The 16,098-nt window shown below is 40.5% G+C and overlaps 1 long non-coding RNA gene across 1 annotated transcript; it reads left to right on the top strand.

The window, feature by feature from the left end:
• Positions 1 to 4,704: 4,704 nt before the first annotated feature.
• Positions 4,705 to 5,190, top strand: LOC123416194. Its single transcript, XR_006615873.1, has 2 exons — positions 4,705 to 4,835; positions 4,983 to 5,190. It is a non-coding gene; the product is annotated as an uncharacterized LOC123416194 (long non-coding RNA).
• The last annotated feature ends 10,908 nt before the right edge of the window (positions 5,191 to 16,098 follow it).

Genomic DNA, 16,098 nt, shown 5'->3' with positions numbered 1-16,098 from the left:
CATTTTTAAACTGCTCCAAATGAATATATAAAACCAGAAATGCATGTGCGTCGTTCATACGAATCTAACGAGTCCAAAAACATCAAATTCCGAGTTCGTATGAAGAAATGGGGAACGTTTTACCGGAAGAGGACACAACAAAAGACTACCTTTCAAACGACCGCGTGCACTTGTTTCGCAGGTCGTTTGACATCCACACAACACCTAAAGTTTCCTATCGAGACGCGATTATTTGTGGATTTCGTCCGTTCCCACAGCTTCCTTGGCCTTCAAGGGACGATTTGGGAGAGTACTCGGCTCATCTAGAGCTCTTGGATCAAAGGAGAGATGCCACATCAAGGGAGGAGACATAGGAAGAGCTCTTATATAAACTCCTCCAACCCTAGACGCCTCCACTCTCATCTTCATCAAGCATCACCTCCACATCCAGTTGCCGCCACATCAACAACACCAAGAGGACAACACAAAGGGAGATAGGAAGGGAGCCACGGCCGCCACACCATCATCATCACCCGTTCTTCCTCCCCGATCATGCTCTCCGTGATGGGTTGTAGTAACTCCTGAAACACTCTTTATGTGATGTTATTTGAGTAGTTGTTAGATACGGGGCGGTCGATTAGTAAGTGGTTGTTTGATATGTTTCATCTATTTATGTGTGCTGTTTATTTACCTATACGGTAATTTTGTATCTGGATATGTTCAATCCATTTGTGTAGTTGGAGACGTTCAACTCTTAGGGCACACGAAGTTGATGGAGGATTGTGCAAACTGATAGACATGTGACGTGACACATGCAGATAACTTGAGGGGAACACACTTACTATTGGAATCACGGTTGTCCATATAACCTAATGCCTTCGTATGGTCCTGAAACCACGAGGACCTTAATATCTTTTTTGCCGCCACAGGTATGGGACAAGAAGTAAGACGAATGAGGTACCTCGATACAACACATCTTGACGGATATCGTGATGTGAGGGTCTGCCCACCATCTGTAGATCATCATATCCTATGATGCAGGTACTAACTTAGCCACCATGTGCCATAGTCGTAAATCTTAACTCCATTCCATGCCCGTACTAAACTAGACCGTACCTAGATGCCAGCAATCTCATCTAAAACATCACATACCTCTCTTAGTTTATTTTCTTTGTTTAGTTTAGTATTTACTTTTTTGTTCTCTATAGTATCTTAGTTTAATTTCCCCTCTTTGTCGTTTCCTTTAGCAACCTACTTAAGTGAACTATTTCCAAAGTCTTGTTTGGATGTGAGGGTGGTTGTGTTAGTGACAACATAGCTGCGGGGATTGTGGTGCCAACCTATTCGCTCCTTATGGGATCGACAAACATTACTTATCAAGAAATTGATACATAGCAATGTGCACTTGCAGATCATGAAACCCCCTGGTAGCTCTCCTCTTCTTCATATTCCTCCTTTGTCTCCTTATCAATGAACTAATTAATACGCAAATTCAACAGCGCTTCCACCTTTGGAATGGACGAGGCGAGGCGGGATCGGCACTCATACCAGCAGGCTCGTTATCAATGATTCGGAGACTACGTCGCCTCTACCATTATCCACATGAGAATATCAATTGGGACTGTACACTTGCCTTTAGGAAGTATCCATTTCATGCAAAAGAAAGTGATATATCACCTACTCCATGTCCCACTTGTTAAAAGCGGTCAAGGACATGACCCACCTGTCATATGCGTCCCACGTGTCCTAAGATCTCCGGCCCCATGCGTCAGCAGATAACAATCAACTGATTTGACCCAATGACGAGGCTTCGTTTGGACTTTCTAAGAATTGTGCGAGTGGTGGGGAGGGAAATGTGAGGAAAATTAGATGCCATTGGCAAAAATGGTCACAACTAACAACGAGGACCACATAAATTAAATCCCAAATAAAAATATGAGTAATTACACCAGAAACATATAAGTATATGTATTTTGAGAAAATAATGGTAAGACAAAAAGGTCATCGGCTTGACATAAAGAGAGCATTCACATGTGCTAATTATGGCCAGTACCAAATATATGATCGAGTAAATAAGCTATTTATAAAAAAAATGTACAAGCAACAAAGAATTTTTTAGATGCTCCCAAACTATTATTGACCATCAATCCACATAATCATTAGGTCTAGTTTGAACATGATGACCTAAGATCCGTGTATAAAATAGGCACCTTAGATTTTTATAGTTGGATTTTAAGTACTAAGGAAACACAACGATCTAATGAGGATATGATTCAAGAAAAAACTCCTAATTAATAAATAAATAAAATTAATCAAGTAAGTTGAGTGAATATATCATTCATTTTTTTGTAGATTACAATTGTACAACCCACCTCACATTCGAAATCCTCTCAACTTTCTCGAAGAATATCTCTGAATCAGAGAGAGCAGAAATGTCAAAGACACGAGGGGGCTAGAAATTGGATTAATTTTACCGTCCTAATTTTCCAGTCACGCTAAGTAGGCCTTACATATATTTTATATCATCCATTGATCACACATGCATCAGGACTAGAATTATACAACCTTGATTACACCCCACACATGGTTGTGAGCATGTAAATAGCTCGAGCCTTGATGGAGGCTACTCTGTAATAACACGTACATTCAACACCTAATTATGGGTCAGGAGTTGTTAGGCTACAAGGTAGTATTGGAATGTAAATTTTGCCAGATAAATATATTTTTTTACTTTGAGACATGCAGCATATGTCAAATCAAGCAATATTTGAGCTTTGCCTCCAATTTAACATGCGATGAATGTGTGGGATAAATTTGTTGATCTACTTTTTGCATAAAAGTATAGTATGTAATACAAGATGAAAATTTAGATCTGGTCTATAGTTTGAGTGTCCGAGGTTGAACTTTGATCTTAATTCGTCTAAAAAAATATCTGAAAATGATGAGTTTGCGAAAATAATCATATACAACCCACTTCAAAAGAAGCCACATGTAAACACACATATCGAATAAATTTGTCTTCTTCCCCAATTCGACTACTCTCTTTTTTTGGCTCCACATTTCAGAACATTAGTTGCAACTACCAATGATGATTTTGTTTTCATCTCCATATTTTCTGATGTAATACCAGGCGATGACATTGGCACGGTCTACACATGTGTGTGCATATATTTTTCTAAGATCTGGCCTCCTAGTTGCATCATCCTACAAACCTTCAACACTTCACATCCTCCAGTTCCCCCCCCCCCCTACTTCATACCACATGAAGAAAAGGTATCAAATAGCCAAAAGCTACCACGGTTAATAAAGCTATAGTAAGTAGATAGACAAATGAATTATATCCATGTGCTTGATTCATGGATGCACTACTTGTCTTGAGGTGAAATAATCATTTGATCTCATGTCAGCAACATCAATCGAGGTGGATGGGAGATGGGAGGAACTAAGGATGTAGTCATATGTACTTTCATATTTGTACAGACGTGTGGCTTGTTTTGAAGTGGGTCTAATTCTATGAGAAAAATACCATGTCTTGTAGATATTTCCTCGGAGTGGTGCCTATTATATTAACTAAGAAAATACTAGTTCGAAAATAAAATAAAAAATGTTGCATAGCTAATGAAAAGAAGACCAAACAAAAAATAATACAACAGTGGCAAAAGCGCACTCATGATGATGGCCCATCAAGCACAATAAACGAATATAACACCCAATAACCACAAACGGATGAAAAATTGTTCCATGAAACTAGTCACTGTCATTAGTGCGGGAGAATAGAAGTTGCAATTATAATGGGAAGGGCAAACTCAGATCACTCCTGCAATGGAGAGAAACCAACACCATGATACTCCACACCAATTGCAATGCCTCACACATCAATGGCCTACATCAAGAACAACCTTGTCCCCGACACTATACTAGGCTAACACATGTATTACTGGATGATTCACATTTTTTTCTGCAAACTCAAGGAAGTGTTTTTAAGTGTGAATATTGTTAATAAGTTTGTGCAACATACCCCACAAATAATTGGATTAATCATTAGTGCAAGATTTAGTTTACCGACTCAAGTTACCTCCAACATTCTTATATGTACAACATGGAAGTATTATACGGGTTGACACCAACATCGTCGTTAGCTAGGTTCATTGAAGTGGATGTTGGACAACGAAAGCATAGTTTCCCCATGAACGTGTGATGAAATAAATTGTTATCAAAAGGCTTAAATTAGCAAAAGCTAGTCAACTAAACAAATGGAATTACCATAGTTCACTGTAAGTGTAACACACCAATACTGAACACAGTATCTCTTAGCGATTTCTTAATAAAAAATATTGGAGAAACTATATTGGATAAGGTATATCTAATGGGTAAAATTTAACTTGCAATTTGTAAACTAAAAGGTAAAATACTAAAAAAATATGCACTTTAACATGTGGTAATATTGGTGGTTGGTCTAATTTAGGTAGGTATCAAATACAAGCTATCCTAAGATATATTTTTTATCATATTTGATCGAATCTTAGGAACTAATTAGTAAGGAGATTTCAACAAGATATACTTCTACATAAAGAAGATGTGTCATTGAATAATTCAAGTTAATTCCAACCAAAATACACAAAATCTAAGAAGATAATTAATGCAAAAAATAATATCCTAAAGAAAGTAGATGGTGCCTCTATATAGACACCGGAATGAGAAGATAATCGACCGGAAGTACAACAATTGGAGAAGAAGAATAGTGGATATCCTCCCCATGGCGCTTCTCATGAACAACCCAAGGGTTTTGTGCTTGACAGCTGTTCTTGTGCTATCCGCCACATTCTTATCATGTGATGCATCTTATGGGATCAAAGGTATATTCCTTTTATTATATTCATTCATATTTATTTATGCTTTATACAACGACATGAAACATTTTCTGTATAATCAAACAAATGCAAGTGTTTATGTTCCCTTACGTACTTTCGCCATGGCTTAAATATATATGCTTGGGCATGCAGATGGAGAAGGTTTTAACAAGTTTTGTGTGGGATGGGACCAAGGCTGCAAGGACCCGGTGAAGGGGATCCCTAGTCAGTGTCAGATTTACTGCAGAGATAACGGTTTTGTCTTACAGAAAGGCAAATGTGCACCGGACAATGGAAAGCCCAACCGCATGTGTTGTTGCTATAAGTAGAGACTTGTGTGTGAATCCATGAAGATTTTTTTTCTGTATGAGGAATCTAGAAAAATAAATTAATAAGTAGAGACTTGTGTGTGAATCCATGAAGATTTTTTTCTGTATGAGGAATCTAGAAAAATAAATTAATAAAGCAATGTTTGATCTATATCTACCATCACAATGACTGCTCGAGTGATCCTGGGCAATGCTACTCAGACATAATAGTTCTACCACAATTTTACAACAACCATTAATTCAGCAGTCAACGCCTCAACGACTTTCAAGTAGTTGTGGTCCAAATAAACTTGGAAAACTTTTAAAATTGACCAACTGATTTTCTGAGTGATGTAAGCCGCCTCGAGAGCCATCCGATCAAAGTTGATCGTGGCATGCTCCGTCTTCATCTGGACCCACGCATCCCAACGTCTCCTTTATCTCCTGCGCACAAACGAGAGCCACTCATTTTCTTCCACCAAGGAGAGAGATCCCCATTTCCCCTCTTTTTTCTCTGCATCTCGCGCTTACCTTTCGCCATGGCCCTCGCGTCGCAAGAGAAGCTGCACGCATCGGTGAACCTGCAACTGCCCCGCAGCCGTCGACTAGCAGCACCGCATCGTCCTCTAGCATCTGCATGGCCTTCTTGATGTGGTTTTGTTGTCGAGATCCATCCTCATCGTCGGCCTCTATTGCGATTGATGTTGGCGAGCACTTTGGTGCAGCGCCGTCGGGGTTGCAAAGGAAGAAGCACTTGGTTCTGCAGAGCGGTCTGCGTCAGGTGGAGCTGCAGTGCAACACAAGGTGCTGCAACTGCAGACCTCACCGACGGAGGGGAGCTGCACTGCAATGCAGCGTTTATGGCGTTGTGATCGTCTCATCGCCGACATGACGAAGCTGCAGTGCAACGCATGGTGCTGTTGGCAGATGATAACCCACAAGTATAGGGGATCGCAGCAGTTTTTGAGGGTAAAGTATTCAACCCAAATTTATTGATTCGACACAAGGGGAGCCAAAGAATACTCTCGGGTATTAGCAGTTGAGTTGTCAATTCAACCACACCTGAAAGACTTAGTATCTGCAACAAAGTTTTAGTAGCAAAGTAGTATGATAGTAACGGTGGCGGCGGTAACAATAGCAGTAGTAATTTGTATAGCAAGTGTGACAGCAATATCGGTAAAGTAACTTAGCAAGGACCAGTATAGGAAAAGCTCGTAGGCATTGGATCGGTTATGGATAATTATGTCAGATGGCATTCATCATGTAACTGTTATAACATAGGGTGGTATGTAACTAGTTCGAGTTCGTCAATGTAATGTAGGCATGTATTCCGTATTTAGTCATACGTGCTTATGGAAAAGAACTTGCATGACATCTTTTGTCCTACCCTCCCGTGGCATCGGGGTCCTAATGGAAACTAAGGGATATTAAGGTCTCCTTTTAATAGAGAATGGGAACAAAGCATTAGCACATGGTGAATACATGGGATCCTCATACTATGGTCATCTCCGAGAGTGATTTCGGCTATTGTCACTCTGGGGTTGCCGGGTCATAACACATAGTAGGTGACTACAACTTGCAAGATAGGATCAAGAACACACATATATTGATGAAAACATAATAGGTTCAGATCTGAAATCATGGCACTCAGGCCCTAGTGACAAGCATTAAGCATAGTAAAGTAGTAGCAACATCAATCTTAGAACGTAGTGGATACTAGGGATCAAACCCCATAAAAACTAACTCGATTACATGATAGATCTCATCCAACCCATCACCATCCAGCAAGCCTACGATAAGATTACTCACGAACGATGGAGAGCATCATGCAATTGGCCATGAAGGATGGTTGATGATGACGAGGCGTCGATTTCCCCTCTCCGGAGCCGAGAACGGACTCCAGATCTGCCCTCCTGAGGAAGAACAGGCGATGGCGGCGGCTCCGTCGCGATGAACTCTTCTCTCCTATTTTTTCTGGGCGAGAGAGGTTATATAGAGTTGGAGATGAAGTCGGTGGAGCCACGTAGGCCCCACGAGCCTGCTAGGCACGCCTTAGGGGCGGCTCGCCTGCAGGGCTCGTGGCCCACTCGCAGCGTATCTTCACTTGATTCTTTCTCTGATATTTTTTATATATTTCATAAAAAATCCTCGTAAGTTTTAGGTCATTCCGAGAACTTTTATTTCTGCACAAAAACAACATCATGGCAGTTGTGCTGAAAACGGCGTCAGTCCGGGTTAGTTTCATTCAAATCATGCAAATTAGAATCCAAAACAAGGACAAAAGAGTTTGGAAAAGTAGATACGTTCGAGACGTATCAACTCCCCCAAGCTTAAAGCCTTGCTTGTCCTCAAGCAATTCAGTTGACAAACTGAAAGAGACAAAAGAAAAAACTTTACGAACTCTGTTTGATCTTGTTGTTGTAATTATGTCTAACTCATATTCATATTTTCAGCAAGATCATAAGCTAACCACATAAGCAATGACATTTAGGTCTCATGGTATACTCATATCAATGGCGTAATTAATTAGCGAGCAATAATAATAAGTTTCAAACGTCAACACTTCAATCAAAATAATCATGATACAATATGAATAAATGGTATCTCGCTAGCCCTTTCTGAGACCGCAAAACATAAATGCACAGCACCTTCAAAGACCAAAGGCCGACTGGAAATTGTAATTCATGGCAAAGAAGATCCAGTCATACTCAATATCAATTAATCGCAAAACATATAAATGGCGGAGGTGCTCTCTAACCGGTGCTTTTTAATAAGAAGAGGATGACTCAACAGAAATGTAAATAGATAGGCCCTTCGCAGAGGGAAGCATTGATTTGCAGAGGTGCCAGAGCTCAAGCTTTTTAAAACAGAGATAAATAATTTTGGGTGGTATGCTTTCATTGTCAACGCGATGACCAAGAGTTTTCACCATCTTCCATGCTACACATATTATAGGCGGTTCCCATACAGAATAGTAAAGTTTTGACTCCCCCACCACCGATCAATCACACTCCACGACTAGCCGAATTCTCGGGTGCCGTCCATACCAACAACAATCGAGGGGGAGTTTTATTTGCAATTATATTTTTGATTTGATTTGAGCATGGAACTGGGCATTCTGATTACCGGTCCCTTTCTCGTGAGTGATAGTGAATAAACACGTATCGAGGATAACACGCCTAGCATGGAAGATACTGACCGTCCCTTGTCACCACATGAGCGATTCGGGCATACAAAACAGATTATTATTTGAAGATTTAGAGAGTGGCACATGCAAATTTACTTGGAACGGCATGTAGATACCGCATATAGGTAGGTATGGTGGACTCATACGGAACAACTTTGGGCTTGTGGAAGTGGATGCACAAGCAGTATTCCTGCTTAGTACAAGTGAAGGCTAGCAAAAGACTGGGAAGCGACCAACTAGAGAGCGACAACAGTCATCAATATACATTGAAATTAACCAATGTTGAGTGCAAGCATGAGTAGGATATAAATCACGATAAACATGAATATCGTAGAGGCTATATTGATTTTGTTTCAACTACATGCGTGAACATGCGCCAAGTCAAGTCACTTGAATCATTCAAAGGAGGATTCCATCCTATCATACTACATCATAATCATCTTGAAATTCATGTTGGCATCCAAGACAAACCATTATAAGCTCCTAGCTAATTAAGCATGGCATCAGAAACTATGATCTCTAAGTTGTCATTGCAAACATGTTTCTCTCATAACAATGCTGAATTAGGAACGATGAGCTAGTCATATTTACAAAAAAAAAATAGGTCGAGTTCATACCAACTTTTCCAGGCTCAGTCACTTCATCATATATCGTCATTATTGCCTTTCACTTGCATGACCGAATGATGTGAATAATAATAAGAGTGTTCGTGCATTAGACTAAGCTAGAATCTACAAGCAAATTCAAAGGAGAATACAAAGTAATATGGCTCTTTGACGGATAAACAATAATGCATATGAGAGCCACTAATCATTTTAATCATGGTCTTCTACCTCGACCCAAAGAAAAAGAAAACTATTTGCACGGGAAAGCTCCCAACAAGCAAAGGAAGAACGGGAAATATTTTTGGGTTTTCTTTTTAATTACCACTAAGCATGCTGGAAAGTAAACTTGCAACCAATTTTTTTTTGTTTTTCTCATTTTTAAACAAACACACGAGAAGAATGCAAGAAAAAGAAATAAACTAGCATGGATGATACAATGGAAGAGTGTGAACACCGACTATCAAAGTGAATGTGTGAGCATGAATATAAAGTCGGTGAGATACACATACTCCCCCAAGCTTAGGCTTTTGGCCTAAGTTGGTCTAGTTCCATGGCTGGTCCGAGCGATATCCAAAATCATAATGGGGGTTGTACTGGGACGCGGCAGCTACCGCCTGAATAGCTGCCTCACGGAGGCGAGCAGCCTTCACCTCCCTCTCATACTCCTCTGCCTCTCCTCTAGTTATGTAATATCTCCGTTTTTCCTAAAAGTCAAAGAAGGCAGGAGCAGGAAGGGTATTATGCAAAACACGCTGTCGGTTAAATATTAACCGGTATAGGAGGGATTCATTATCCCTCTCAAGGAACTGATAACGTATCATAGCGGCGCGATTAAGGAAAGTTGTGTGGAGCGAGGGATCTCCTGTGCGGATGGGTATTCCAAGAGAATTTTCTATGCAAGGGGGATAGATCCCACCGAAGAAATCCCCTCCATTAGCATTATTATTTAGCCTCCTAGCAATTATAGCTCCCATGTTGAAACTTCTATCACCCGTTACTGCGCTCTTAAGAATACTAAGGTCAAGTGCGTAGGGGTGACTATGGTCATGCTTGCCGTTAATGCATCTACCTATGAAGAGGGCAAAATAATGTAAGGCAAGAAAATGAATGCTTCCCATGGTAGACTGCGTAATATCTCTAGTTTCTCCAACAGTTATACTAGAAATAAAATCTCTAACCGAAGACTTAGGAGGGTCATTGGGACTTCCCCAATCAGGTATCTTGCATATTCTATTAAAATCCTCTAAATCCATAGTATACGATTTGTCATAAAGATCAAACAGTATGGATGTGTCACGGCCAACTGAAAATTTCAATCTACGAACAAAAGAGGCAGTGAGTGTAGTATACTGTTCACATTTATTGGAGATGAATTCTTTGAGCCCGGCGTTGCGAACAAATGTATCAAACTCGTCCTCGAAACCTGCATCAATCATGAATTCATCGGAAGGCCATTCACATGGTTGCACCGGTGCGTTCCTCGACTCATAAGGATCGGGCTCCCGAATCGCGAGACGGGGACCCTTTTTTCTTGAGGAACCACCATGATAGTTCTTCCTGGACATCTTCCTTTTTCAAGGAACAATTCCCCAAAATAGTTTGGTGAATGGTGCTTTGCACAAGGAGATCGAAAAATGCAACAAAATGAGCAAGAACACAAGTTTGAGCAGTGGAATGATTTTTTCTGGAGGTATACGAAGAAGATGGGTGCTGGAATAAGTGGAGTGGGGCCACGTGGGACCCACGAGCCTGCCAAGCGCGCCTAGGGGGTGGGCGTGCCTCCTGGGCTCGTGGCCCACTGGTGCATCCCCCTGACTAGTTATGTTTTCAAAAATTCTTAAATATTCCAGAAAAAAACATACTTGAATTTCAGGGCATTTGGAGAACTTTTATTTTCAGGTCATTTTTTATTGAACGGATAATGCAGAAAACAGGAAAATAATGCTATATTTATTATTTTTCTACTAAATAACAGAAAGTAAAAGTTGGGAACAGAAGGTTGTGACTTCTAGATTCATCCATCTCATGGTCACCAAAAGAAATCCGTCAATGAGGTTGATCAAGTCTCCTTGACAAACTTCTTTTTCGAATCACATAAAACTGGAGAATTTTCGAATAATCACTAGGTTACCTCAACGGGGGTGTGTATATCCCCAATAACAAGTATATCATATTTCATCTTGACACTAGGTATAGGGAATTCAAAGCTTCCAATAATAATTGATGAAGATTTTTCAATAGCATTAATGCAATGAACTCAATATTTTTTCTTCGGAAAGTGCACCGTGTGCTCATTACCATTAACATGGAAAGTGACATTGCTTTTGTTGCAATCAATAACAGCTCCTGCAGTGTTTAAAAAGGGTCTTCCAAGGATGACCGCCATGGCATCATCCTCGGGAATATCAAGAATAAGAAAGTCCGTTAAGATAGTAACATTCGCAACCACAACAGGCACATTCTCACAAATGCCGATAGGTAAAGCAGTTGATTTATCGGCCATTTGCAAAGAAATTCAGTAGGTGTCAACTTATCCAATTCAATTCTACGATATAAATAGAGACGCATAACACTAACACCGGCTCCAAGGTCACATAAAGCAGTTCTAACATAATTTCCTTTAATGGAGCAAGGTATAGTGGGCACTCCGGGATCACCTAGTTTCTTAGGAGTCCCACCCTTAAAAGTGTAATTAGCAAGCATGGTGGAAATCTCAACATCAGGTATCTTTCTTTTATTAGTCAGAATATCTTTCATGTACTTAGCATAAGGAGACATTTTAACCATATCAGTCAAACGCATTTGCAAAAAGATAGGTCTAATCATTTCAACAAAGCGCTCAAAATCCTCATCATCCTTTTTCTTGGATGGTTTGGGAGGAAAGGGCATGGGTTTTTGAACCCATGGTTCTCTTTCTTTACCATGCTTCCTAGCAATAAAATCATTCTTATCATATCTCTTGTTCTTAGGTTGTGGGTTATCAAGATCAACAGTAGGTTCAATCTCCACATCATTATCATTACTAGGTAGAGCATCAACATGAACACCATTATCAATATTATCACTAGTCTCATGTTCATAACCAGATTGTGTTTCGGCATCAGAAATAGAAACATCATTTGGATTCTCAGGTGTAACAGTAACAGGTTTACTAGCATGCAAGTTCCTATCATCTTTCTTTTTCTTCCTATTACCAGGATGACTAGGTGCATCAGTATTAACTCCTTGAGAATCTTGTTCAATTCTCTTAGAATGGCCCTCAGGATACAAAGGTTCCTGAGTCATTCTACCACCTCTAGTAACAACTCTAATAGAATTATCATTCAATTCATTAAGCAAGTCATTTTGAGCCTTAAGTACTTGTTCTACTTGAGTAGTGACCATAGAAGCATGTTTACCAATAAGCTTAAGATCATTAACATTTCTATCCACACAAGCACTTATATGATTAATCATACGAGCATTTTGTTTCAGTTGTCTGCTAACATAATCACTAAAACTTTGTTGTTTGGCTAACATAATCATTAAAACTTTGTTGTTTGGCAACAAAGTTATCAAATTCATCTAAGCATAAGCTAACAGGTTTATCATAAGGAATATCACTCTCATTGAATCTACGAAGGGAATTTACCTCTACTACATGTGTCGGGTTATCAAGACCATGTATTTCTTCAATAGGTGGTAGATTCTTAACATCTTCGGATTTAATACCTTTCTCTTGCATAGATTTCTTGGCTTCTTGAATATCTTCAGGACTGAGGAATAGAATACCTCTTTTCTTTGGAGTTGGCTTCGGAGGTGGTTCGGGAATAGTCCAAGCATTATCATTGCTCAAGATATTATTCAATAGATCTTCATCTTGTTCCACAGTTCGTTCCCTGAAAACACAACCAGCACAACTATCTAGGTGGTCCCTAGAAGCATCGGTTAGTCCATTATAAAAGATATCAAGTATTTCATTTTTCTTAAGAGGGTGATCAGGCAAACCATTAAGTAACTGGACAAGCCTCCCCCAAGCTTGTGGGAGACTCTCTTCTTCAATTTGCACAAAGTTATATATATCCTGCAAGGAAGCTTGTTTCTTATGGGCAGGAAAATATTTCTTAGAGAAGTAGTATATCATATCCTGGGGACTACGCAGACAACCAGGAGCAAGAGAAGTAAACCAAGTTTTAGCATCACCCTTTAGTGAGAAAGGAAATAACTTAAGGACATAGTAATAGAGAAATTTTTTTCTCATTAGTGAATAGGGTGGCTATATCATTCAGTTTAGTAAGATGTGCTACAACAGTTTCAGATTCATAACCATGAAAATGATCAGATTCAACCAAAGTGATTAACTCAGGATCGAGAGAGAATTCATAATCCTTATCAGTAACAAAGATGGGTGAAGTAGCAAACTTAGGATCATATTTCATTCTAGCATTCAGAGATTTTTCTTTCCACTTGCATAATAAATTCTCAAGATCATAGCTATCCTTACAAGCAAGAAAGTCTTCAGCTACCTCTCCCTCCATAACATAACCCTTAAGTATATTAGGCAATTCATATCTAGGAGAGCTAGGTCTAACAGGTGTCACAGCAGGTTCAGCTTCAATAATTTCATCAGTTTCACAAGTATCATCAGGTTCAGCAGTAACTCTAGCAGTTTGTGCATCAAGAAATTCACCCAGTGGCATATCATTATCAAGCAAAGCATCATCATAAGCATCATGGATAGTAGAAGTAGCATCATCAAGCATAGGCGACATATCGGAATTACTAGTAGGTGGTGGTGTCGCAAATTTATTCATAACAGAAGGTGAATCAAGTGCAGAGCTAGATGGCAGTTCCTTACATGTCCTCGTAGTTGAGGGCAAGACTTTAGTTTTTTGGATCTCTCGGATTCCTCATAGTGATCAACAAATATAAATCCCAAGTGACTAAGAGAATAGAGCTATGCTCCCCGGCAACGGCGCAAGAAAAAGGTCTTGATAACCCACAAGTATAGGGGATCGCAACAATTTTCGAAGGTAGAGTATTCAACCCAAATTTATTGATTCGACACAAGGGGAGCCAAAGAATACTCTCGAGTATTAGCAGTTGAGTTGTCAATTCAACCACACCTGAAAGACTTAGTATCTGCAGCAAAGTTTTAGTAGCAAAGTAGTATGATAGTAACGGTAGCGGTGGTAACAGTAGCAGTAGTAATTTGTATAGCAAGTATGACAGCAGTAGCGGTAAAATAACTTAGCAAGGACCGGTATAGGAAAAGCTCGTAGGCATTGGACCGGTGATGGATAATTATGTCGGATGACATTCATCAAGTAACACTTATAACATAGGGTGATATGTAACCAGCTCCAGTTCGTCAATGTAATGTAGGCATGTATTCTGTATTTAGTCCTACGTGCTTATGGAAAAGAACTTGCATGACATCTTTTGTCCTACCCTCCCGTGGCATCGGGGTCCTAATGGAAACTAAGGGATATTAAGGTCTCCTTTTAATAGAGAACCGGAACAAAGCATTAGCACAAAATGAATACATGGGATCCTCATACTATGGTCATCTCCAGGAATGGTTCCGGCTATTGTCACTCCGGGGTTGCCGGGTCATAACACATAGTAGATGACTACAACTTGCAAGATAGGATCAAGAACACATATATATTGATGAAAACATAATAGGTTCAGATCTGAAACCATGGCACTCGGGCCCTAGTGACAACCATTAAGCATAGCAAAGTATTAGCAACATCAATCTTAGAACATAGTGGATACTAGGGATCAAACCCCATCAAAACTAACTCGATTACATGATAGATCTCATCCAACCCATCACCGTCCAGCAAGCCTACGATAAGATTACTCACGAACGATGGAGAGCATCATGGAATTGGCGATGGAGGATGGTTGATGATGACGACGGCGTCGATTTCCCCTCTCCGGAGCCGAGAACGGACTCCAGATCTGCCTTCTCGGGGAAGAACAGGCGGTGGCGACGGCTCCGTATCGTGAAACGCGATGAACTCTTCTCTCCTATTTTTTTCTAGGCGAGAGAGGTTATAAGAGTTGGAGATGAAGTCGGTGGAGCCACATGGGCCCCACGAGCCTGTTAGGCGCGCCCTAGGGGGGCGCGCCTGCAGGGCTCGTGGCCCACTCGGAGCGTATCTTCACTTGATTCTTCTGTGATATTTTTTATATATTTCATAAAAATTCCTCGTAAGTTTTCAGGTCATTCCGAGAACTTTTATTTCTACATAAAAATAACATCATGGCAGTTCTGTTGAAAACAGCGTCAGTCCGGGTTAGTTTCATACAAATCATGTAAATTAGAGTCCAAAACAAGGGCAAAAGAGTTTGAAAAAATAGATACGTTAGAGACGTATGAGCGGACCTCTCCGGCGAGGAGGGGGAGCTGCAGTGCAGCGTTCATGATGTTGCAGTCGTCTTCATTGACGGCACGGCGGAGCTGCAGTGCAACGCGTGGTGCTGCCAGCAGACCTCATCGGCGAAGAGGGGGGAGCTGTAGTGCAGCATTATTGTGTTGTGACCCTCTTCATTGGGGGCGCGGCGGAGCTGCAGTGCAATGCATGGTTCTGCCGACGAGGAGGGGGGAGGGGGGAGCTGCAGTGCAGCATTCATTGTGTTGGGACTGACTTCATTGGCGGCGCGGCGGAGCTGCATGTGGTGGTGCGACCGGCGACAGGAGCTGGAGCTCATCAGGGCATCTCCAATAGTCGTATGATCATCGTTGATAAAATTGTCACATAGACGATTTTGATGACATGGCACATAATAAAAGAAGAGAGAGAATGAAATCGTATGAACTTGAAGCAACGTTCAGGCACATGCTCCGAGGCAAGCATAGTCATTTATTCAATATTTAATGGACCCGCTTAGTTATTTTACATACGGTTAACATACACCATATTGAAAAGCTTGTATGATGTGCTGTTGGCTGCTGACGTGGACACTTATACCAACGATTGAACATACAGATTGTTGGAGATGCTCTCAATTCTTCGTTTCCCAATGCTCCATCCCGATGCAAGAAGGATGTTCAGAAGAGATATTTGCGCGAGAGGAGGGGCCTGGTCAGACGGCTGTCAACGACACAATCAGACGGTTTCATACACAATCAGATATATAGGAGTACAAAAATCGGTAATAGGATTGTATTTTTAACA

Source organism: Hordeum vulgare, chromosome 1H (genome assembly GCF_904849725.1).
Source record: "Hordeum vulgare subsp. vulgare chromosome 1H, MorexV3_pseudomolecules_assembly, whole genome shotgun sequence".
In the NCBI taxonomy this organism is placed as follows: Eukaryota; Viridiplantae; Streptophyta; class Magnoliopsida; order Poales; family Poaceae; genus Hordeum; species Hordeum vulgare.
Note: the sequence above shows the minus strand (reverse complement) of the source record. Positions and strands in the feature narration are given on the sequence as shown.